We start from the raw sequence: 26989 nt of genomic DNA, 5'->3' as shown, positions 1-26989 counted from the left end.
TATATCATATTGATTTCTGAAGGATCATGGAGCCTGTTTCCACCACAGAAAAACATAAGGTAACTATGACTTTACATCTACTTCTTTCTCAAATCTGCATTTATACCTCACAAGAGTATATATAGCATTTTTTTTTTTTTTTTTTGTCAGAATTTGGAACAAAGGTCTGAAAAGAAAAAGAAAAAAAAACATCAAATCAAGGAGAGAGAGAGAGAGAGAGAGAGAGAGAGAGAGAGAGAGAGAGAGAGAGAGAGAGAGAGAGAGAGAGAGAGAGAGAGAGATAGAGAGACAAATAATTGATTTTTCAGATCCAGTCTTTAATACATTTTGCAAGAAATGAAAACAGATGTGTTCGTTCAAATAGTGCAGTCAGTGGGTTGCCATAGTAATGATGTAGTGTCTGTAAGATGTCAAGAGAGATACGTTTGATTTTTAAAGAGTTTTAGAAGTAAAATACAGTCGAGCCAAACTTTTGATTTGCAATACACCGGCAATCACAATACTACTAAAGTCTCTTTGTATGATTAGTATCTATTATAGTGTCATTTTTGATTCCCATAGCTAAGAATAGTAGACAAATTGACAGAGATTAATGATTTTCTTACAGATGATATGCATAATTTGTAAGTTGCTTTGGATAACAGCGTCTGCTAAATTATTAAATGTAAATGTCAATGTAAAACAAGGTCGACCTTATCATTATTCTATCTGTAGCACTTTTGAAGCAAATATCTAGTATACTGTATGTGGGTGTGATGTTGGTACAGCGAATGGTACAGTATAAAGCAGCAAATGGCATGGCATACTTATAATTGTCTTTGCATATTAAGCTGCGATATGATGAAATGCGTCATTTTTGAGGCATGTGTGAGGTCCAATTTGTGCACAGACACAACCTTATGCATCACAGTTTCATACAAATGTGTAAACGTACACATGTAGGATACATTGAGTTGACATACAATCTATTAGCATTAGCTCATGTTAACCCATAAAATATAACCTAGGGCTGCTGAAGGTAATGTATTGACTTGTGAGGTTAATGAAGTTAAGTTTTTACACTTTTACACAATTTGACTATATACTTTTTTATTTGTTAATTTATTTTAAAAAGCATATATATATATATATATATATATATATATATATATATATATATATATATATATATATATATATATATATATATAAATTTTTATTTGAATCAAATGCATTGGTTTAAATATCCCCATCCATTGATCTCAAACAAAATATAGTTAAAAACGTAACATTATATTGTATTCATTGCCACAAAAACACATGATGTTAACTGTGATTTATTTATTTAAATCTATTGATAGGTGTCACCAAATCAAAATAATTTAATTTGTCTGGTTAAACTGTGGCATAAACTGTTACCTGCTCTCACTAAGTTGATAATAAACAGTGTGTTTCATAATATAGAGGTCTCTTCACAGTTCTAATGAGTTCTAGTCCAGATGCGACAGCCAAAAACTGCTCCAGGATAGCACCAGGGTACAGCCACGTGCCCGCTGGTTGCTGGGAGAATTATGGGATGAGGACTCCACTGGGGCACATACTGGGGATGTCAGCTACAATCTCCTGTTGTGAAAGATACAAAGTTGAATGTTTTAGCATGCTGCCTCCTACTTTCACAAGAACATCACGCATTTTAAATGACCTACTACTTTTACTTATCAACATACTGCTTCATACCAGCCACTGAAAATAGATGTTTTGTCTCTGTCATTGTGGATTTAAAAATGTAGTTTTGGAACATGCATATTAGTTTAGTAATCTATCTATCTATCTATCTATCTATCTATCTATATATCTATCTATCTATCCCCATAGACAAGCAGCACTTTATTACCTAAAAAACTGTCAACCATTCCAGCTGACACTTCAGTTGTGTTCAGTAACATAGAGAGATGCCAGTTTCCCAGGAAGGTGGTCTCTGACACTCTTTCTCAAGTGTTTCTCATTCTGTGAAATGAGAGAAGAAAAGAGGGAACGGAAATAAGGTCATTCAAGCTAAGCTACAAACCAGGTGATAGTTTATGTAATCACCTACAACTTCAAAGTGTCTTAAAATGTTCTGCGGCAAACATCCATTTTCCCATCCTCTGCCTTGAAATGGTCTGAATTTACAAAATGTATTTTTTCTATTATTTTTTCTTATCTGCCGGGTGGTTAAATATAAACATGCGGTGACTGATGGATCTGTCTAGAATGTTCATTCATTGAAGGACTCGATCAAACAAGTCAAAACTTTCAGATATGGGAGCACTTTGATGAACCTTCTCTGCCTTTAGCGTGGCGGAATGGAAGTCACACCTATTGGCCTCTTCAATTTTCATGAGAAAATTAAGTCGGTTTTACATTCTGGGGTATATTGTCCAGCTCACATGCTCTCTATCCTCACATATATATATATATATATATATATATATATATATATATATATATATATACAAATTGTGAGTAAAAAAAGGAATGGAATAATTTACAAATCTCATACACTTTTTATTCACAATAGAATATAGATAGCATTATGAAATGTTGAAAGTGAGACATTTTGAAATGTCATGCCGAATATTGGCTCATTTTGCATTTCATGAGAGCTACACATTCCTACTACAAAAAGTTGGGACAGGTATCAATAAGAGGCCGGAAAAGTTAAATGTACATATAAGGAACAGCTGGAAGACCAATTTGCAACTTATTAGGTCAACTGGAAAAAATGATTGGGTATAAAAAAGCCTCTCAGAGTGGCAGTGTATGTCAGAAGTCAAGATGGGCAGAGGATCACCAATTCCATAATGCTGCGGGAAAAATAATCGAGCAATATCAGAAAGGAGTTTCTCAGAAAAAATTTTAATCACAACGTGGGCTCAGGAATACTTTCAGAAAACATTGTCATGAACCGTGCCATTTGATGTTGCCGGCTAAAACTCTATAGGTCAAAAAAGAAACCGTATTTAAACATGATCAAGAAGCGCAGGCATTTTCTTTTGGCCAAGGCTCATTTAAAAGGACTGTGGCAAAGTGGAAAACTGTTCTGTGGTCAGATGAATCAAAATTTGAATTTCTTTTTGGAAAACTGGGACACCATGTCATCCGGGCTAAAGAGGACAAGGACAACCCAAGTTGTTATCAGCGCTCAGTTAAGAAGCCTGCATCTCTGATGGTATGGGGTTTCATGAGTACATGTGGTATGGGCAGCTTACACATCTGGAAAGGCACCATCAATGCTGAAAACTATATTCAAGTTCTAGAACAACATATGCTCCCATTCAGAGATTGTCTCTTTCAAGGAAGACCTTGCATTTTCCAACATGACAATGCCAGACCACATACTGCATCAGTTACAACATCATGGCTGTGTAAAAAAGGATCCAGGTACTGAAATGGCCAGCCTGCAGTCCAGATCTTTCACCCATAGAAAACATTTGGCGCATAATAAAAAGAAAGATGCTACAAAGAAGACCTAAGACAGTTGAGCAACTAGAATCTTGTGTTAGGCAAGAATGGGAAAACATTCCTATTCCTAAACTTGAGAAACTTGTTTCCTCAGTCCCCAGATGTTTGCAGACTGTTATAAAGAGAAAAAAGGATGCCACACAGCAGTAAACATTGCCTCCCAAATGTTAAAATCTATTTATTTTTCCCTTAAAATGATACATTTTCTCATTTTAAACATTTGATATGTCATCTATGTTGTATTCTGAATAAAATACAGAAATTCGAAATTCTACATCATTGCATTCTTATTTTATTCACAATTTGTACAGTATCCCTACTTTTTTGGAATCGGGTTTGTGTACACACACGCACACACATTCATACATACAGACATAGTCTCACATGGTGTGAAAAATATCTCACAAACGTAACTATTAAAAAATAAATGTATTTAGCAGAAATAAAGCATATATATATATATATATATATATATATATATATATATATATATATATATATATATATATATATATATATATATATATATACACATATATTTATTAAGTTGAAGGACAGTACTAAAATTACTGAAACAGAAATAAAAAATATTTATATACTCTAAAAAATGCTAGGTTGTTTTTCAACCCAAATGCTGGGTTGAGACTGTTGGGAAGGACTTTGGGTTGTTTTAACCCAAGTTTGGGTTTAAAATTAGTCTTGATTTTAACCCAGCGGTGCTGGGTTGGGAATGCGGATGTGAAGGAGAGCACGCACGTCACGTTAAGATCGTACATCTCCAGTGCGAGCAGCCGCCATTTTCTCAACGTGAAAGAAACGAGAAGTGAGTGAAAGACATTATGGTAAGTAAAGATTCAAAATGTAAAATTATCGTTTAGTGTTTACCCGGTTGTATGAAAGGCGGTAGGTTTTATGAAAGGCTGAAACAAAGGAGCTTAACGTTATATATATATATATATAAAAAAAATGCAGGTGCGGTTTCTGCCTAAGACACAGAGTTCTTAACAGCCTCATTTAACGTTAGTGAACGGAAGAGTTACTTTCAAACGATGCCTTATCAAGCATTACATGCTAAATGAAATTGAACATTTTCTAAATACAGTAGTTTTCCTTCTGAAATACAGTGATAAAAAAACACCCTGCAATGTAGTAATTTTAAACCATAAAAAAGCAACCCAGCAGGGTGGGTTAAACTTAATAATCCAACTGGTTGGGTTAAAATAAACCGTTGGGTTCGTCTCTTTTTGACCCAGCGCTGGTTTGCCAAAATAACCCAAATTGGGCAGTTTTTCGAGAGAGAGAGAGAGAGAGAGTGTGTGTGTGTGTGTATATATATATATATATATATATATATATATATATATATATATATATATATATATTAGTGGCGAGACTCTTATCGGGCTATAAAAAAAATATCGCCCTTGATCTATTCTCAAAATTGGGTTGGGAGCTGGGTCTATACTAAGCGAGCTATGATGACTTTCAACTTGATATTTTATATAACCGACTGGCTGAGGCCAGCCTAACGGACAGCGATACTGAACCGAGCTCTCTTCTGTGAAGTTTTCCTCAAAGTCCCTCCTGCACCGGAACGAACAAATACAAATCGCAGTTTGAAACAAACAACAAGATGTGAAAGAGCCCAATTCAGTACTCGCGGTGTTCTCGTGTTCAGGGCTCACGCAGAGAAAGGCATCTCGAGACGATCAAAATCTTTTGATCAAAACACTTGAACATCGAATTTGCTTATTTTTGCTCTAGTGCCGAAAAATACATACTAAATATGTCAAAATATCCACCTTGGAAATTATGCTCAAAAAAACTGTCAGTTATTTCTTAAGTGAAAGTAAACAGTTGAGGAAAAATGGGATGTGTATTATATTGGATGCGTTCATCGACTCTTAAAGTGACTGCGCCTAATTTAGCTACTGGCTGCTGTAATGTTAATCCAAGAAAAAGAAAATGAAAATCACTCACTGCTCTTGACTACATTGTAGTTTTAACAGTCAAACCAAAAATTATTCAGACACCAGATATATTTTTTGATATATATATCAAAACTGTAATAATGTGAGAAATGTTGAAGGTGTCTGAATAAATGTAGGTTTCATTGTATATTTCATTTTTACATTGAAGACTATCCAGTGCTTTTTTACATTTAATTATTTAGTTTCTGTACCTTGACACCTACAAACTTGAAAAAACCTTAAACATTGTGTAAATAGCATAAATAAATAAATAAATTAATTAATTAATAAATAAAAATAAACGAACATACAAATTAGACAATTTCAAACAGGGCCCACTGGTACAAGCTTCACCGGGTCGCTAGTGCAATGTGGAATTATTTTACATCTTTTTCAAGCACTTTGTGATGCATTTTGGAAACAGGAGATTTACATTTCTAATGCACCATCTAGCTTGATAAACCCCTTCTCATATATATATTAATATAACCTATTAAAGTTTTTTTCAATAAAACTAAAACATCATTCAATTAGACAAGATATAAAGTGATGAATTACAATTTCAGGACTGGTTTATCTGAAATTGTTGATAGCACAGAAATGCAGCAGATAATGTGTGCAGACTTGTGATCAGAATTATTATTATTTATTTTTCTTCTTTTAAAAGTAATAATTATTGATAAATCCCCAGATGCAACTACAAAAAACAAAGAAGAATATACTGCTAGTGGATATTTAGTTCATTATTTACATTTCTTTGCAGAGTGAGAAAAAAAAAAAAAAAATATATATATATATAAAAAATGTGTGTTTTAACTCTCTGAAGTTGCAAAAAGCCAGCCAATTGAAATTCTTTGCAATTTTGTGTGTGGTACATGCCAAGTGGTCAGTGACCAGACTGTGGGCAGTCTGTGGGTGTGACATCTGAGACTGAGACTTATATGTGGATAAAAAAACTAAGCTATATGGAGATTTTACTCTTGCTAGACCTGTAAGAAGCACAGCTGTGGGAGTAAAAGCTCAAAGTGGAAATAAAGTTCATTTAAGTGATGTGAGTGCATTGTATAATGTTCATGTAAGATTTCAGAAGGTAGATTGGATTTATTTCAGTGCTTTTTAAACCAATGGAATAACAATAAGTGACCGATGACTTGTCTTTTCATAATGCATAACACTGAGGAATTATTCAATGTGATGTAATTAAACATAAGCTTCTTCTTAACAATGAACTGCAGCATAAATTAAAAGTTAGGCATATACAAGACTTACATTTACATTTATTTATAATTTTTTTTAAGGGAGAGAAAATATAGCTGACCGCAGCATATGTGAAGAGCAGTGTATTGCAGATGAGATCTAGTTTGTTGTTTATCGGGAGGCATTCACCCTTTGGGCTCCAATTAAAATATTTCGACAATTGCTTATTTACAGCCACAGAAAGGGCACCACTATCGGACGAAATGCAAAGAACATTGTGTCCTAATTGGTAATAGACATGCTTCCAGTTACTTTTTGTGCTATGGATGTGTGAGCGAGGCGTACAATTTAATTGCTATGTTAATTTTTTGAAAGCAAGCATAATGTAGGTCTTTGAGAATGGAAACTCATTTGTTCTCCCTTTACTTGATTACATGTACACGTCTTTTTTTACCTCGCCATCTGACTTTATTAACACACAGGTGACCTTTAGGATAAGCTACGTTGTACCTTTAAATGTGAAACTGTACACTGTAACTTAAGTTTGTTTTGTCCAATAAATGCTGTCGAGAATGTTCATCTGCTAACACCACTGAAGATAATCAAGAAATTAATTACTAGCTAATTATGTAAATCTCCAACTGTGTAATTAGATTACTGTACTAATTACTTCCTCTCTCTTAATAAATAAATAAATACAATACTATGTAAATCCAATATCAACTTTAACCAGTTGAACAATAAAAAGACATATAACTGCTCTTTTAATTCTTTCAGATAAATAATATAAAATTGCATAAATTATTATTGAACTGACAAGTGTTTAAAAGAAAACTATATTAAAAGGAAATATTTCAACATTAGATTAGACTAGATTCTGATGTTAAATCCATTAACTATTATATATATATATATATATATATATATATATATATATATATATATATATATATATATATATATATATATATATATATAGTGTCTAAAGTAAATACATTAGAAGAATTGTAATTAAATAACAGAAAATATTTTCCATTCTAAGAGCAGACATGGTGCTGACCATGACATACGATCATTGGCTGAATATTCAAGCTCTATGATATGTTGCATAATCACCACAGGAAACAAGGTAATTTAACTTGTCCGATGTACACTACTGTTTAAACGTTTTAAGTCTGTCAATATATTTCAGTGTTTTTGAAGTGATGAATTTTCAGCATTATTACTCCAGTCTTCAGTGTCACATGATCCTTCAGAAGTCATCCAAATATACAGATTTGCTGCTCAAGAAACATTAGTGTACACGTATGCAGCAAGTAACCAACATGGAACCCTTAAGTTAACATGTATGTAGTAGAGTGATCATTTATTCATACAGTCATTTAGTTCTTTTAAATAAAATATTCTGTGACATCCATGTGAACTGACTCTTCCTGCTCTTCTGATGGTGGTACTGGTCTTCAGATGTCTGCTCAGCCTAATATAATGCTCACCTAAAGCTACTTGGTAATACAGCGCTGCGGGCCAGTTTCAACACTAGTTCACCCTGTAGGATAGATACATCACAAATTAGATCTCTTTCATATCTTAGTTTTTTTCTTCTTGGCATCAATGGAAATGCATGTTTAAACTGTGTTCTAATTCAGTAATGTTCTGTTTTTGTTTGGAACATTCAGTAATGAATCAAGAGCAGGAATCAGGAACACACATTAGGAAACTGAATAGGGGCAGTTTTGATTTCCATGTTTACTTCAACTCCCATGTATCTCGGACTGTTGACATTTCTTTCGAAAGTTCCTTGGATGACAAATCTCTCAAACTGTGCTGATATTTGCCAAATCTGCAACTTGTGGATTCCAGTATAAACTCATCAAATTCTTCCAAGAGGAAAGCATGCGAGCTGCATTTCACATGCTTTGTACTCTTACAGCAAGACACATATTGACATCTGAGACTATTTTTAGGCTTTTTAGTACTTGTGAAATTAGAAATGTTGCCTTTGCAAGATGTTTAAGTTAAAATGTTTCATTTAATATTTATATTTTATTTGAGCTTTATTTCAGTTAACAAAAAAAAAAAAAAAAAAAAAAATACTGAATGAATCATACTTAACCCATTTAATCCCAATTTTTCCCAGACATGAAAATATCCAAATGTGTGTGATTAGTAACCCTTTGAAATAATCAATAATTATTTTTTTGAAATTATTTTGGAAAAGTGCGTGAAAAAAATGTTTTATGTTCGGTCACAATTGTGACCCGTGGAGTAATGTGTGTACTGAAATAACATATTTCTATAGTCATAAAAATGGTTAGAAATCTTAACCCAGCTATTTTAAACTGTTTGATCAGATTCTAGGGTTACTATTATGCAAAAAAAAAAAAAAAAAAAAAAACATATGCAACATTGATAGGAACACTGAGATAAAATAATAATAATAATAAAAAAATCTAAATGTTTACTTTTTTTGTAAAATATAACTTTTTTTTATTAATGCTTAGAGTATTACAGCATCATTATTGTAAATTTTTTGGTACATTTGAGTTTTTAATTTAGTGCAGTATTATTTTTTTTTTTTTGTCATTTTCACTAGCAACTGCAATTATATTTATATTGTATATCTAAGTTCACTCTTATCCCACTGGTCAACATATTTACTCATTCTATGACCACACTCAACACAACTAAATATATATGAAACTGCACATATTTAATTGAGACCCTTTATTTTTTCCATATTTGCAGGAAGTACACTAACACATCTGTCAGTAAGGTTTTTAAAGCTTTATAAATGAAAACCTTCCCAGATGTTATTCAGCATTTCACCACATTTAATCCGTTTCCTCTTCATCTCTCTCTCTCAAAGCCACCTCTGTGCCAAGATTGCCCATTATAGATGTCAGTCTGCTCTGGTACCTCTGCACAGAACACATCTACAGGGACAAGATGAAATGTGGGAGTGAAAAGAAATGGAAGGATGTGTGTAGAGGTGGCTTAGGAGAAACCTAGTTGATAGCAGAATGCCAAGCGGGTGTTTCTTGTTGAAATCGACTGTGAAGGGCAAGTTGGAGGTGTGAGGGATCTATATTTTGTCTCTAGCGCTCTTCTTCCTGTCCCAGTAGTCCAGCCACGACCACTGCTTCCTGCAGATCCAAGATCTGTGTAACATCTGCACACAAATCCTAGGCTCAGTTTGAGATGCATACATATGTTCCCAGGGTACTTTGCATCTTCTCTGTCTCTCCAATACTTTCTTCCCACATGCAAAAGGTTTAGCTGACCGGGAAGGTCAACAAGAAAGTATTAGAGAGCCCCGAGGTGAACTGTGGCACCCTATAAAGCTGACGAAAGGTCATTTATATGAAAGAGGATGAAAGGAAACATGTGCTTAGGAGAACTGGAGCAGCGCATCATAAATTGGATGCCCTGTATGTCATTTTATCTCTCCACACCATCTGGCTTTCTTCACTTCCCTTACCTATGAAATAACCTTTCTTTTCAGAAGTCTAGGACTGTCAGTGAAAGGAAAAAAAATTGGACTAGATACAGTGGTTCTCAAAAGTGGGTCACACAGGTCTATTGTAATACAGGATTGCAGACTGCAATGAAAAATGATGAAAATAAATAAATAAATAAAATGCAACTAATTACTTAGGGTAGAAAGGATGGCAGGGTTATTTCAGCGTCACTTAGCTACTGTTGATAGCTACTATTAAACAATGGTGTAGGATTTTCACAAATTTCTAGTGATTTTCAGAAATAATTACAAGCTGTAAGTAACATTACATTTTGACAGAATTATTATTATTATTTTTTATGTTTTTTTTTATATTTATTAACATTTTAATTGGCTGTTTATTTGTTTTAGTTCTCCTTTTTAATTTCAGATTTTTTTTCATTTTCATTTGTTTTTAATTATTATTTCTATTTAGCCTTAATTTATTTTAGTTTTAGTATTTAAGTACTCCAACTTAAGCTTATTTCAGTTAGTTGTAAAAGGCAACATTTCCATTTTTTTGTTTATTTTTGTTTGTTTGTTTGATGGGTCACCAGCTTGGTCCTCTCACATTATATTTATTTACAGATCTATCACTCTTGCTGCTCAGAAATGTACTCACAATCATGCTGCGCATATCATTTCCACGCACCCATGCGGTTAGTGCTCACGCTAACTGATCTAAATTTATCTGAAATGCACTCTGGCTCACCTCTTCCAACCAAGCCAGGGCCGGCTAAACGAGCGTGGCATGGAGCAATCACACTTATCAAACAAACTGGGCTTTGGGGGTCAAACGTGCTCAGGTTGGTTAAGATTGCCTAGTGTGAGAACATCCTTATTCTCTTGCATCCCGCACAGACAAGTCTCTACCCAACAATAGAGTGTTGTCCCGTGCCACACTCTGTTGCATTGGGTCCAGCAATAGTGCAAATCTCTACTTGGAAGATGCCTGTTATAATGTTATGATTGAGGCTCTGGACTCTGCACATAACTTCTTTTTCTATAATAAACTATAAAATATTTATATAAAAAACATTCATACCTATCCAGTGTTGCATACATTTTGTTATTGCATTGATGTTATGTTGGTAGCAATTTTGCACTTTGACAGTCAGTAGATATTATAACCATACAGTAGCCCATTTTATTAAAATCGAATGTGTATCGAATAGTTTACCAAATTGTATGATTGGGATACTTTTTGTCACAGAAATGGCTTCATTTTCCAATCAACTTGAATTCACTTTACTCTTTGAAATAATGATTGATTTTACTGTAGCTAGCTTATTTTTCAGGGCCCGGTTTCCCGATAACGCTCACTCTTAGCGCGCTAAGAAGACCTCGAAATATATATATTACCAAAGTTGTTTATGTTCCTAAGTGTGTTCCCCGAAGTGTCCCTTAGGAAGCTTCTTAGCACGATGCCTCTTACGTCCGACGTAACAAGAGCGCTGTCCAAAGTCAGGGTGCTGAATTAGTTGGCATCGATTGATCATGAATCGATTTTCCACTTCACGCAAAGGTGCAATACAGCGTTAAGAAAGACAACACGTTCTATGCAAATGAAATATTCCTCAAATTATTATAGTAACATTTATTTTAACATATTTTAAGTCATCAGTAGAATATAGACTATAAATTAAATTCTCAAATGGTCAGTAATATGTTCACACGATATTGTTTTGACGGTTAGATGAACCGGGTATCCCTCGCTAATCATCCACCCTCCTTATCCCGTTGTACCACTTGTGCCGCTTCTTGATATGGGTTTAACGACTTATAAAAATTATATAATACGCTTTTATATTAATGGTAAGGTACTTTACAATCAGAATTGGCAAGCAGCTGTAGTTACTTCTGTTTAATGTGGTATTGATTGCAATTGGTTTATGTTTTAAATAAAAAGCAACCTATCTACAATGAACAGAGAGAGAGCGAGTTAGATACAGAATATGGTGGGGAAGCAACGTAAAAAAGGGCACCAAGCCTCTCGTCAGAGGAAGTTGAAGTTTTGCTGGACATTGCCACCAGGTCGGAGATCACACCCCTGTGGTCCACTATAACCTGCATGTCTATGGCCGAGTCTCCTTTTCGCGATGAGTAGCCTACACCTGATCAATCACTGATGAATTGGCGATAGGGATGAGTGTGCCATCCACCAGGATGTAATCCCCGGCATGGCGCAGAAGGGCGTTGGTGACAGTGTGAACGCACCTCTACACCGAGGTCTTGATTAGGCCGTAGCCCTCTCCCATGACCTCGATGAATCTCTCTGTAGCAAAAAAAAAAAAAAACCTTGCGCTTGGCTTCAGGGCTTAAAGCAAAATTCCGCTGCAGTAGGCTGGCAAGCGCAGGTCTGAGAAGGTCCAGCAGCTCGATAATGAGTTGTTTTGGGAGGCGAATGTTTTTTGTTTTTTTTTTTTTTATATAGCCACGTCAGGCAAAGTGTCAGAAGGGCTTAAGTTTTGCCAAATAAAATAATTGACATGGACTATATGGCTCTTTGATTCAATACAAGGACACGTTGGATCGCTGCTATGGTCGTTTACTGGACACAACCATAATTACCCATTTATAGATCTTAGCCATTTAGAGCCAAATTGTTTGCCAGATTTTAACCCCTTAAGTGTCACCCCCCCTTTTTGGGGGTAGAGCTGAAAAGGGCATGTCCAGATTCAAATTAATGTAATTCTGGAACGGTTTGGAATATGAACCTAATTTTGGGCTCGTTTTTAAAAACACACTTGGAAGTTTCTTGTACATGTGAAAGAAGTTGAATAAAATGTAAAATAAAAAAGTTATAGGTGTTTAAGTTTGTTGTAATAAAAAATAATAATTTAATATTTATTTATATTTTATATAAAAAAAAAAAAAAGTATGTGTTGAATTTAATTTCATGTCAAATGAAAAGCCTAAAATCTAAAGAAGTTGTGTTCCAAATTTGACATTGATATCACAAAAAATGAGGTTTCTGTGTTATTTTTAGTTGCTATACCAACAATGTCCACTAGGTACTAGTCATAATCCTTGTATGAATTGTAATGGACGACTGATTTGATTTTTTTTATTCAAACAGCAATAAAACTTTCTAGATAGGTTGTAAATGATTTTTTAATCAAACATAGCTACTAGAGTGTTGTTACAGAAACTTCATACATGATCATGATCATATTATCACATCATATTATGATCATACATGAAATTGACATTCATTAAATTTTTTACTGAATACTTGCAACATCAATCATAGATATACAAATATACATATTCAATTTATTCTCAATTTTTTTTATAAAAACTAGAAAAGATGTTTTGTCTGAATTATTGGCAGCCAAAAAAATATAAGAAATATATACTTTCGTGATTGTATATGTATGTATCAGCTTTTTGTAACAAAAGGCAACTACTTTTTTTTATTTTGCTAAATTTTCTTGTCACAAATTTATGAATTACTGTCACTACATAATTTTAAATATAAAACAGTGGTCAAATATAAAAAATACAACCTCTAAGGTCTCCAATGATATATAGTTTGTCAAGATTAGTTTAGGTTTAGTATAGAATATTACGGTTTTAAATATGCAATGGCTTTGGGCCCACCGGTGGGCCAGTGACACTTAAGATTATCAAACAATTGATTGCCAATTCGCTTTAATTACATTACGAAAAAGCCTAGGCTAATTACCACCATATTAGTTCTGATACCACATAAAGTCAACTTCATAAATAGGCCTGTATCCATTGCGAACTTAATGTATTATGAGTCTTAAAAAATAACATAAAATCATTATTGAGCCACAACATTGTCAATATACCATAGTTTGACTTGTACTTCGCTGCGCTGATTTCTAAAGACTGCTCTACAGTAGCGTCTTGAGCTCAAACAACGCTAAGAGAGAGCTTACGAATGGTCAAGACCATCCTTACGAAAGTGTGACATACAGAAGATATACTTAGCGTAAGAACGTGTCGAGAATCATGCCATAAAGTTAAGAGCTTGGTTAAGGAATAGGTTAAGAACTACTTAGCGATAAGAACGTTTTGGGGAACCGGGCCGAGAATGGTAGCTTGAATGTAGATTAACTACTTTAATTTATGAATAACAGTTTCAGAGTACCTTTCCCAACACTGAGAATATGGAATTAGGAAACATTACAAACAGGATGGGTTCAGTCTAAAGTGTTTAGTCTCATTTTTACATTTTGAATATATATATATATATATATATATATATATATATATACAGTACAGACCAAAAGTTTGGACACACCTTCTCATTCAAAGAGTTTTCTTTATTTTCATGACTATGAAAATTGTAGAGTCACACTGAAGGCATCAAGGGCTATTTGACCAAGAAGGAGAGTGATGGGGTGCTGCGCCAGATGACCTGGCCTCCACAGTCACCGGACCTGAACCCAGTCGAGATGGTTTAGGGGTGAGCTGGACCGCAGACAGAAGGCAAAAGGGCCAACAAGTGCTAAGCATCTCTCGGGGAACTCCTTCAAGACTGTTGGAAGACCATTTCAGTGGACTACCTCTTGAAGCTCATCAAGAGAATGCCAAGAGTGTGCAAAGCAGTAATCAAAGCAAAAGGTGGCTACTTTGAAGAGCCTAGAATATGACATATTTTCAGTTGTTTCACACTTTTTTGTTATGTATATAATTCCATATATAATTCCACATGTGTTAATTCATAGTTTTGATGCCTTCAGTGTGAATCTACAATTTTTATAGTCATGAAAATAAAGAAAACTCTTTGAATTAGAAGGTGTCCAAACTTTTGGTCTGTACTATATATAAAATCTTCATTATATTTTCTGCTATCAAGGCATGTTGTCACTCTACACGGGGTAAGTTGTCACAATTGGAACTTATATATTATGTAAAATAGAATAACCCAATGGGTATAAGTAGAAATTGACTTTTAACTCTGGAAATATCACTTGTGAATGTCATGTGAACTTTCATCTGTAATATATGAATGAGCTAAACATTCATACCTGCCACTTCATTTCTTACTTACCCTACTGCTCCAATAAATATTGCTAGGGTTACTTGTATCAAATCACAGTTTTACCACTGTAATGACAAATGCTATCTTTATTGCTTCCTGAGAATTACACAAATGAAGCATGCAAGTGTAGGCGTTGTACTTTTTTTCTATGCTGTGAAGAGTTGTTAAAGATATAAATTTTTACCCCTGGTTCGTTATCAGCAAGCAATAAACTCTGAAAAAATGTGTGTAGAGCTGCTTCTGTGCAGTTTATTCTGTTTCAAAAACAAATGCTATTTAAAAGCTTAGTTAATGGCCTGCATACAGTGCCTTGCATTAATATTGGCACCCTTGGTAAATATAAACAAAGGCAGCTGTGAAAATAAATCTGCATTGTTTATCCTTTTGATCTTAAAAAAAGAAAGGAAAAAAAAAAAAGAAGAAAATTCACTAAAATCTAATCTTTCATTGTTTTACTTCAATCTCATTGTGAAATAATTGTTTCCTCTAATTCATGTTGGTCAGAATTATTGGCACCAAATTACTGCAACTTCCTTTTCCCAAGATAACAGCTAAAATTCCTGAAGAATTTGGAGAACACCTGAAATAGATCAGAGACCATTCCTTCATAATCTCTCCAGATCCTTCATAGTCACAGCACTTTGTTGGTGCTTCTTTTCTTCAGTTAACCACACACATTTTCTATAGGGTTCAGTTCAGAGGACTGGGATGGTCATGGCAGAAGCTTGATTTTGTGCTCAGTGACCCATTTTTGTGTTGATTTTAATATTTGTTTCGGAACATTGTCCTGATGGAAGATCAACCACAGCCCATTATGAGATTTCTAATGGAAGCAGTCTTGTTTAGATTGTTATCCCTTGGTATCTGATTGAATACATCATTCCATGTACTGTATCTGAACAAGATGTCCAAGACCTCCGGCAAAAAAAACAAAAAAAAACCAAAAACAAACGCCCACAACATTAAAGATCCAGCAGAATATTTAACCCTGTACATGGGGTACTTTTATCCCTATTTGTACTAAACTACTTTGTACTAATTTTTTTTTTTTTTTTTTTTGACAGACAGACAGACAGACATGGTGGGTAAAATAATAATAATAATAACAGTTTGGAGCAACATGCTGATAATGGTGATTTTATTTTTTTTTTTTCAGGTCTAAACTATTCTTTTAAAATATATATTTTAATTAAATAATGGGAGTAGGACAATCATTTATTATATTTGTAGAGTTCTCCACTTAATTAACATCTTCAGTAGCAGCATAAATTAACTGACTCCGAGGATCTAAAAAAATATATTGAAAATGGAAAGAGTCAGTCAGCTGCAACATAGTTGCAACATAGTGGACTTTTATAAGAGTAAATTGGTACAAGCAAAATGCCTGTTTTGAGGCTCTTTAATCATGTGTGAATCAATTGTCTGCTGATCCATAACTTCAAAAACAAAGGGACTGCTGGCATGTGTTTTAAAGTACCACCAGAGTAAACATTTTGTATATTTTTAGTTATTTGCTAAGGCAAGAACCACTTTTACTATTGCTCATGCATGGGTTTAGAGCACCTTTTTAAAAAAACTTTTAAACTTATATATCAGTGAATTTGTGGAAATGTGTGCCACAATATTCTGACAATAGAAGAAGAGGAGATGTGCATAGAATTTCCATTCCTCTAAGCAAAAATTACAGTTTAAAATTTAGAGAGCGATAATAGCGTTGAGCTAATGTTTGCCAGGTTGTTATATGCAGCTGGAAATGATAATTTTACAGACTGGATTAGAGGCATAAAACAATAAAAATTAATTATTAAGAGAATTTTAGAGTAATGAGATTCTGTTAAGGACCTCTCGGCATCTTGGCAGTTTCAAACCTGGTGAACGTTTACCTCTTTTGACCTTAAATATTCACCGAATGCTTTTTCAGAGAACATGTGAAATAATGAAGTACATTATGCTTGTGGTTTGCATGGACTGTCAGGTTTAACAGAGTGTGAGGATGTGAGAGGTTGTGTTTTGGTGCTTGTCTTGACACCTGGATAGTTTTACTAGTATGATAGCTGTCAGAAAAAATAAAATAAAATACCATAGGTGGGAAAGCTGCCCATATTTAAGAACAGAAAGTAAACATCCATCCAGATGTCATAAAGAGGTCAGGGATTAAAATATGATTTGGTGCATTTTGGATTGGTAATCTGCTTTAATGTTAAATATCACCCCCCAAAAAAGTAAAATTGCCTGAACATTAACTCAATCTCAAGCCCCCCGAGATGTATTGTATTGTACTGTATATGATTTTGAATCTTCACCAGAAGAGATGTAATTCATTAATTAATTAATTCAATCAATCATTCATTCATTCATTGTCTAATTGACAGGATTTATGTTTTTTTTTTTTTTTTTTTTCTCTTATTTTTCTTTAGCTAAGAAATCTAATACACTACTGGACAATAACCAATAATTAATATTTTAAATTTTTGTCCTATATTTTTTGAATGACAGTTTTATGATTGGTTTATAAGCTATAGGCTACTACAAACACTTTACCCCCATTTTTTTTTTATCACAGAACAAGGCAGGAAGTAGATTTTATAGTTTCAATACTAAATGATACATCAATTAGCACTACATTATTCCAACCCTTTTTTATTTTTTTTTATTTATTGTCTGGAGATGACTTGAAAAATGCACATAAACCATATAATTTCTCTATTATGTATTTATTGTCTTCATGTCAGCCAAAACCAATCTGCTTTTTATTCAGCTCAGCTACAGCAGATATCAGTGTGCCTGCAGTGATAACTGGAGGCTTTTGTTGATATTAGGGATTTCCTGCACGTCATACATTATCACTTTTATGAGTCCGTTTGGATAAGTATGAATGAAACATACACTTCCTGATAGTGTTTAGGGCTCCCTGATGCTTAAATTGCCTCATTCTGGATTCATATAAAATGTCAGGTCATGCATAGATTATCCTGTCTCTTTGAATTTAAATGTATATTTATTTATACTGGCCCATGGCCTCTACATGAACACCCCAGCCTGAATAAAGTGCAGGGGATGAATTTACATTTCGTCAGTGTATAATGAGTCAAGCAAACAATAAAACTATATGGACCAAAGTATTACAAATCAGGGCCCGGTTCCCAAAAACGTTCTTATCGCTAAGTAGTTCTTAACCTATTCCTTAACCTCTCTCTTAACCTTATGGAACGATTCCCGAAACGTTCTTACGCTAAGTATATCTTCTGTAAGTCATACTTTTGTAAGGTTGGTCTGAACCATTCGTAAGCTCTCTCTTAGCGTTGTTTGAGCTCAAGACGCTACTGAAGAGCAGTCTTTAGAAATCAGCGCAGCGAAGTACAAGTCAAACTATGGTATGTTGACAATGTTGTGGCTCAGCAATGATTTTATGTTATTTTTTAAGACTCATAACAAATTATGTTCGCAATGGATACAGGCCTAATTATGAAGTTGACTTTATGTGGTATCAGAACTAATATGGTGGTAATTAGCCTAGGCTTTTTCGTAATGTAATTAAAGCAAATTTGCAAAAAAAAATTTGATAATTAAAATCTGGCAAACAATTTGGCTCTAAATGACTAAGATCTATAAATGGGTAATCATAGTTGTGTCCAGTAAGCGACCATAGCAGCGATCCAACGTGTCCTTGTATTGAATCAGAGACGGAGCAGGACGTGGAGCCATTTTGTCCATGTCAATTTTTTTATTCGGCAAAACTTAAGCCCTTCTGACATTTTGCCTGACGTGGCTAGATAAAAAAAAAATTGCCTCCCAAGACAACTTATTATGGAGCTGCTAGACCTTCTCAGACCTGCGCTTGCCAGGCTTACGCGGCGGAATTTTGCTTTATACCCTGAAGCCAAGCGCTACGTTTTTTTTTTTTTTTTTTTTTTTTTTTGCTACAGAGAGATTCATCGAGGTCGTGGGAGAGGGCTACGGCTTAATCAAGACCTCGGTGTGGAGGTGCGTTCACACTGTCACCAATGCCCTTCTGCGCCATGCCGGGGATTACATCCTGGTGGATGGCACACTATCGCCAATCCATCAGTGATTGATCAGGCGTAGGCTACTCATCGCGAAAGGGAGACGCGGCCATAAACGTTCAGGTTATAGTGGACCACAGGGGTGTGTTCTCTGACCTGGTGGCAATGTCCAGCAAAACTTCAACTTCCTCTGACGAGAGGTGCTCTTTTTTACATTGCTTCCCAATCATATTCTGTATATAACTCTCTCTCTCTCTCTCTCTCTCTCTGTTCGTTGTAGATAGGTTGCTTTTTATTTAAAACATAAAACAATTGCAATCAATACCGCATTAAACAGAAGTAACTGCAGCTGCTTGTCAATCAATTCAGATTGTAAAGTATCTTACCATTAATATAAAATTGTATTATATAATTTTTATAAGTCGTTAAACCCATGTCAAGAAGCGGCACAAGTGGCACAACGGGATAAGGAGGGTGGATGATTAGCGATTAGCAATCGATGCCAACTAATTCAGCATCCTCATTTTGGACAGCGCTCTTGTTACGTCAGACGTAAGAGGCAGCGTGCTAAGAAGCTTCCTAAGGGACACTTCGGGGAACGAAACCGGGCCCAGAAATCTAAAACAGAAAGTCAAACTTACCTTCAACACAAGCAATCCCAGCCATGCATCTCATCCGTGATATCCCCAACCGATCCCTCTCTTATTCACACAAACATTCACGGATTCAAGGGCACTGAACTTTTAGAATAAAACATACTCAATATTTCTAGATTTATGTGCAATGACAATAAATCATGTAAATATTGCTTGTAAATACAAATAAGAGTTACTGTTCTCATGCAGTTCATTAATTACATGAATTAAATCTGTACATTTTACATAGAAAATTGTTGTTCTTCTTGTTTTTAATATTACAAATATAATTTATGATGATTAATTTAACATATTTTACACCACAGTTTTTATTTATTTTTATTTCTATTTTTCAGTGACTGCAGCATGTTACTTGTGAAAACAAAGTGCATTAATCTAAAAAGAAACATGAACGGACTGGCAACCTCAGTTAACATGGAACATTTCAAGTGCGTAATTAGTTTGGGTTGACAATAGCTATGGTTAGACACATCTGTTTACCATTCTGAAAGCTTTGATGTATCCTTTTTTTCTGCAATCCATTTGCACTCCAACAACAGCCCTAAGTGGGTCGGCATATCTTTTAGCAAAATGTCTGACTGCAATCTGAGCCACACATTTAGTATTTGTGAAGTTCTGCCAATAACCAAGAAAACAGGATTTTACAACTTCCTTTTGTCATGTGTTATTGAATGCATGTTTATGCAGTGTTTTTTTTCTTTTTTTTTTTTTTCTTTTTGAGCAAAAGTCACTAACTGAAGCTGGGTTGGCAATCTTATTCACAACTGTCACATTAAATGTAGCTAAATATGCAATATGTAAACTTCAATTATATATTTATATTGTGATTGTATATTTATTGATTGATTATTTGGAAGAAGTCTCATATGCTTAGCATTTACTATTTATTATATATATATATATATATATATATATATATATATATATATATATATATATATATATATATATATATATATATATATATAGCAAAATTATATATTACATAATAATTTCAAAGTGCTTTATTTGTGTGGTTGCAAAACTTCAATTTTAGCCAACATTGCTTCAGTGTCAAATGATCCATTAAAACATTTATTTTAATATTTTGTAATGTATTTATTTAATTCCACACACATGCACAATTTAATTATGTTTTGTGTCATTTTTAAAAGCTGATCATATCATTTAAAGTTAATTGATATCTGCATTGTGACTCCAATCATTTCCAGTCTCATACATTTACACCATACATCAGTCAGTGATGGATGACAAATTATTATTATTATTATTATTATTATTATTATTATTAGTATTAGTATTATTCTTGTTGTTATTATTTGTATTTATTTATTTATTTTTCACAAATTAAACCCAGGCAGTATGTTTCACAAATTAAATTTATTTTTTGTTATTTTTATGGTGAAATTTGATAAATTTAAAATGGTCACTTATGTATGTATGTATGTACTGTATATATGTATGTGTGTGCAGAGCCAAACCAGACAAAATTCATTCTCTGTGTGTAATCTGACACATTTTCTATACAGTAAATGTCATATGTGTATTGCCAGGTAGTTTGGTTTTGTAACAATTCTCTGGAAGCTCCGTTTGACTGTGCATGTGACATTACAATTGTTTACTTACACAGTGTTGATGTACGGCCTCTTGTTATCTTCATCTGAAATTAGCTTTATTACTGAAGATAAAGAGCAGCTATCGTTAATTGTAGATTAAAACATGAATAATTAAAAAATGTTTGTTATGACATTTTCCATAGCATATCTGTCACTGGATCATTATATGTGCAGCTCATGGATTTTATCAACATCGCATGAAGCTAAGCAGATGCTAGGCGAGCATTTGTATTGTTGGAGTCTTTGATACAGATCCAGGAATAAAACTATTATGCTACAACATAATAAGTGTTTTATAAAGCATTGCAGGCTGTGTTTTTGTTCCTAATGCACGTTTGTATACTGTTTAATCATAAGTTAAACTGCATTGGTAGCATCTTCCCTGCAAGCACAAAACATTTTAACAGCAATGGTGCAGGCTGGCTGCACTGCAAACTAAAACTTACTCAAACTGAGGCCCGGTATTGTGGTTAAAATTTTAACATTGCCGAAAATGATTAGTGTTAACTCTAGCTTTTAGAAAAGTAAAAGTTGCGTTTTTTTTTTTAAATACAACCATCAGTGAATGTTTATTTAATTATTTATTACGATTTTAACACATTATCATATTCTATATAATATGATATGATATGTGTTAATCAATGTGCATTACATTTAGATATTCACTATTTTTTTTTTTTTAATAAACAGAATTGTTACATTCAAAACAATTGCCATTGTTTCATTGAATTTGTACTTGGGGTGCATTACCTTTATATCAGTATATCATATCAATGTTTGTTTGTTATAAACTTTTAAAGTCATTTTATTAATTAGTCAATCTATCTATCTATCTATCTATCTATCAAGCAAATGCTAATTAATTAATTAAGTCGTAAAAAAGGGTACAGACACATCAATAATTTTACAATCTGGAAAAAAGAATACTACTTATAATTATATATATATATATATATATATATATATATATATATATATATATATATATATATATATATATATATATATATATATATATATATAATGTATGTATGTTCAATATATATGTACGCATGGATGTATAGACCAAAAATTTGGAGGAAAAACTTTGCCATGCATCGATTGTACTAGGTTTATCCTTGTTCATTCGTGCTGTTGTACCTTCACAAGTTACTATTTTAAGGATAGTTTCTCTTCTTTAATTATCTTATACAGAATTTACTATCGTCATTGAGAAGCCATAAACATGGATTAGACATGTAATCAATTTGTAGTAAAAAGGATAAAACTAAATTCACGCATGTCCATAGGTTGACAACAATTGGACATTCCAAAAACATGTGAAGAAAAGTACCTGATGATACAGTGTTACAGATATGACAGTTATAGGTCGATAGCAATTTAATTTTAAATCTCTTGTAATGAGTTGTGCCCCCTCAGAAGCCACACCCACAATTTCCACAACTCCAGGTGAGGATGAATAATTGTGCCACCAGAAGGTCCCTGGGAGCTGAATTTGTAAGGGAGAGCCACAGATGACAGTGAGTGGTCTCCTGAGATGCAAATACGTCTAATCGAGCCTGGCCAAAACCTATAAATCTGCCCCACAACCCTGATTGAAGTACCCAGGGATATAAAATTCCTTCACAGAGTGCAGATTACACCTGTCCCACATGATGCCAATTTCCAAAGTGGGCACGACTGCATATCAAGTCAAGTCAAGTAACCTTTATTTATATAGCGCTTTAAACAAAATACATTGCATCAAAGAAACTGAACAACATTCATTAGGAAAACAGTGTGTCAATAATGCAAAATGACATACATTGAATTCAATGATGTCATCTCTGTTCAGTTTAAATAGTGTCTGGGCATTTATGTTCAATCAAGTAAACGATATCTCTGTAAATGAAATGACCCCAACTAAGCAAGCCAGAGGTGACAGCGGCAAGGACCAAAACTCCGTTGGTGACAGAATGGAGAAAAAACATTGGAAGAAACCAGGCTCAGTTGGGGAGGCAGGTCTCCTCTGACCAGACAAAACCAGCAGTTCAATTCCAGGCTGCAGCAAAGTCAGATTGTGCAGAAGAATCATCTGTTTTTTGTGGTCTTGTCCCGGTGGTCATCTGATACAAGGTCTTTGCAGGGGATCTGTATCTGGGGATCTAGTTGTCCTGGTCTCCACTGTCTTTCAGGGCTGTAGAGGTCCTTTCTAGGTGCTGTAACAAGAGCTCATTCAAATGGTGCCAAACCATTCAGGGCTTTATAAGTAATAAGCAATACTTTAAAATCTATACGATGTTTGATAGGGAGCCAGTGCAGTGTCGACAGGACTGGGCTAATATGGTCATACTACTTGGTTCTATTAAGAACTGTTGCTCCTGCTTTTTAGACTAGCTGTAGTTTGTTTACTAAGCGTGCAGAACAACCACCCAATAAAGCATTACAATAATCTAAACTTGAGGTCATAAATGCATGTATTAACATGTCTGCATTTGGCATTGAGAGCATAGGCCATAATTTAGATATATTTTTGAGATGGAAAAAAGCAGTTTTACAAATGCTAGAAATGTGGCTTTCTAAGGAAAGATTGCTATTAAATAGCACACCTAGGTTCCTAACTGATGACGAAGAATTGACAGAGCAGCCATCAAGTCTTAGACAGTGTTCTAGGTTATTACATGCATGAGTTTTTAGGTCCTATAATTAACACCTTTGTTTTATTTATTTTTTTCAGAATTTAGCAGTAAGAAACGTAATCCAGTTTTTTATATCGACTATGCAAAACTAAGCAGTTTTTCAAATTGGTGTGTTTCACCAGGCCCTGAAGAAATATAGAGCTGAGTATCATCAGCATAACAGTGAAAGCTAACACCATGTTTCTCCCAAGGGTAACATGTAAAGTGTGAAGAGTAGCGGCCCTAGTACTGAACCTTGAGTTACTCCATATTGCACTTGTAATCAAGATTCCCCTATCAGTTGATGTATGAAACCACCAATTTGTTGTCTTTCCAGACAAGCACATGATGGCCTCTGATGTCTGGGAGGAAGCATTTTAGAGCTTGAAACAGTGACAACATCTCCTGGCAGTTTATGTGCCAAGTGAGATGATGTTCTCTCTACAGACCTCAAGCAAAATGGGTTGCCTCTTGGGAAAAAAAATCACTTGGTCCTGTCCCACAAGGGTATCATGATGGATACAGCTGCCATCATTCCAAATTAAACTGAAGCTGTTTCACAGTGAGTGACTGGCTTAGCTTGACACTGATCATGGCTGTGAGAATCAAATTGATATGAGCAGGAGACAGATGTGCCTACATTGTCGTCAAATCCCACACCATGACTGTGACGGTCACGGAAAGACCGCACATTCAACATGGACTTTAATACACACACATACTCACAAACACACACAGAGACTGTTTAGTGATACAAGAGTTTATTGTAATTATTGATCAGAGTGAATGGAATACCTGTAAACGATGTGTATTGTTCCCGTGTAGCATTTGTCCCGTGATTTTTAGAGTCCCGGTAGGAAACAATGGCAGGAATTATTGGTTCCGCTTAGGGTGGGAATCTACCATGTATTAATTGAGCGTGGGGGTTTCAGGGGCAACGCGGCCGAGTTGTTGCTGTTATTTCCTGTTTAATGTGAATGACTTAATAACATCAAAGTAGATTTATTAATTAGAACATCATGCCAATATGTTTCTTTTAGACTCTGTATATTTAAGTGAACATGTGTAAAGTGTTGTATGTGAGTTTGTCCCTCCCCATGGGGTAATGGTGCTGGCCACCAGTATAAATGTGAATGACTTTGTAATGCAAGGCAGTCTGTGTTTGTTGCTGCAATGGAGAGTGTGGCCTGAGGGTTGTAGGTATTTTGGGCATTTTGTTTAGTTATTTTGAAATTGACTTTTTTGTTAAGGAAGTTATTTTTGGAAACTTTATTTTGCATTTGAAATTAATTTGGATTTTTCTTTTTGGTTAAGACTTTGTTCCTTCTATTTTTTGTCATGTTTAATTATATTATTGGGCTTGGATGATTGCCCTTTTGTAAGTTTAAATAAATATTTGTTTACATTTCAAAGTTGTGTATTCATGCTGCCTCTGTTTAATTTGGCTACAAAATTTGTGGTGCCCATTATTGGGTGACCATTACAATGACAAGATAAATGGTCCTACAAGCTGGAGAAAGCACACACTTATTTGCCTTAACCCCAACTCTTACATATGGGTGAGGACGACATCTCGATGCCGAACTGCCATCTACTCTGATTTAGCTAGAATCAACCAATTGTCAGTGTAGTTAAGTATGTGGATGCACTGTCTTTGAGATCTATGGTGGTGAACCAGTCCTCATACCTGATTTGCATCACAATCTGATTCAACATCAGCATATTGAATTGAATGTCTTGACAGAGCGATTTAGTTTGCACATATCTATGATAGGACATACCCCCCCCCCCCCCCCCAATCCTTATGGTGAACATTTAAGTGGAGGGACACACTCTATAGCCTCTTTTCTCAGGAGGGTAGCCACTCTTGTTCCATCACTAGAGGCTGCTGGGAGCCTACCAGAGTAAATGTGACCCCATTGAATTAAGGCAGACGAGAACTGAATTGGATTCTAAATTGAGTGCCCAGTTTCATCCTGCTCGATGCTCAGAGGATGAGGGGTGAAGCAGCATGCTCTCATTCTGGGGTGCGTTTCCCGAAAGCATCGTTAGCCAACTATAGTCGCAAGTTCCGTCGTTACCAATGTAGTTCAAGGATTCGGTGTTTCCCGAAACCATAGTTCAAACGAACATTCGCAAACTGCATCGCAAACTTGAGTCGTTGAACCGACAGCTCTCCCCCTGTGGTTAGAGGCATAGTTCGTCGTTAGTTTGCCGTGTCGAAATCATTGATTGCGCAGCACCTAGGCTGTGTTCTATTCAGAGTTATCGACCCTGTGCCCTATTCTTTTAGAAGATTTCACCATCCACTTTGAGTGATTTAAAAGACTTAAAGTTGTGGTTTAAGTTTATCACATAAATCGCCTTTTTATTATTATTACAAATTCAGTTTGAAACTATATAGCAGCGTGGCCCTCGCAATTATTCTCCCTTCGAAATGCCCTCTGGAAGCATTAATCTTGCCGATTAGAACGCAGCCATTGTTTTGTTTGTGCGAAGAAACGGTGAGTTTGTCAAGTGAGTTATCTTTGTTTAATTTAAAAACATTCCAAAATGCATATGTCTCATATAACAATATTGGTAAAACAGTGTTATAGAGGTTTTCACTTATATAAAATGTTAACACTCAAATTACAGTATTTTTATAGTAAATTAATTTTTAATTTTAAATGAATGTACCTAAATAAAGTAACATACAGTCTTGTTCAAAATAATAGCAGTACAATGTGACTAACCAGAATAATCAAGGTTTTTAGTATATTTTTTATTGCTACGTGGCAAACAAGTTACCAGTAGGTTCAGTAGATTGTCAGAAAACAAACAAGACCCAGCATTCATGATATGCACGCTCTTAAGGCTGTGCAATTGGGCAATTAGTTGAAAGGGGTGTGTT

The sequence above is a fragment of the Carassius auratus genome, chromosome 1 (genome assembly GCF_003368295.1).
Source record: "Carassius auratus strain Wakin chromosome 1, ASM336829v1, whole genome shotgun sequence".
Lineage (NCBI taxonomy): Eukaryota > Metazoa > Chordata > Actinopteri > Cypriniformes > Cyprinidae > Carassius > Carassius auratus.
This window is presented reverse-complemented; position numbering follows the sequence as displayed.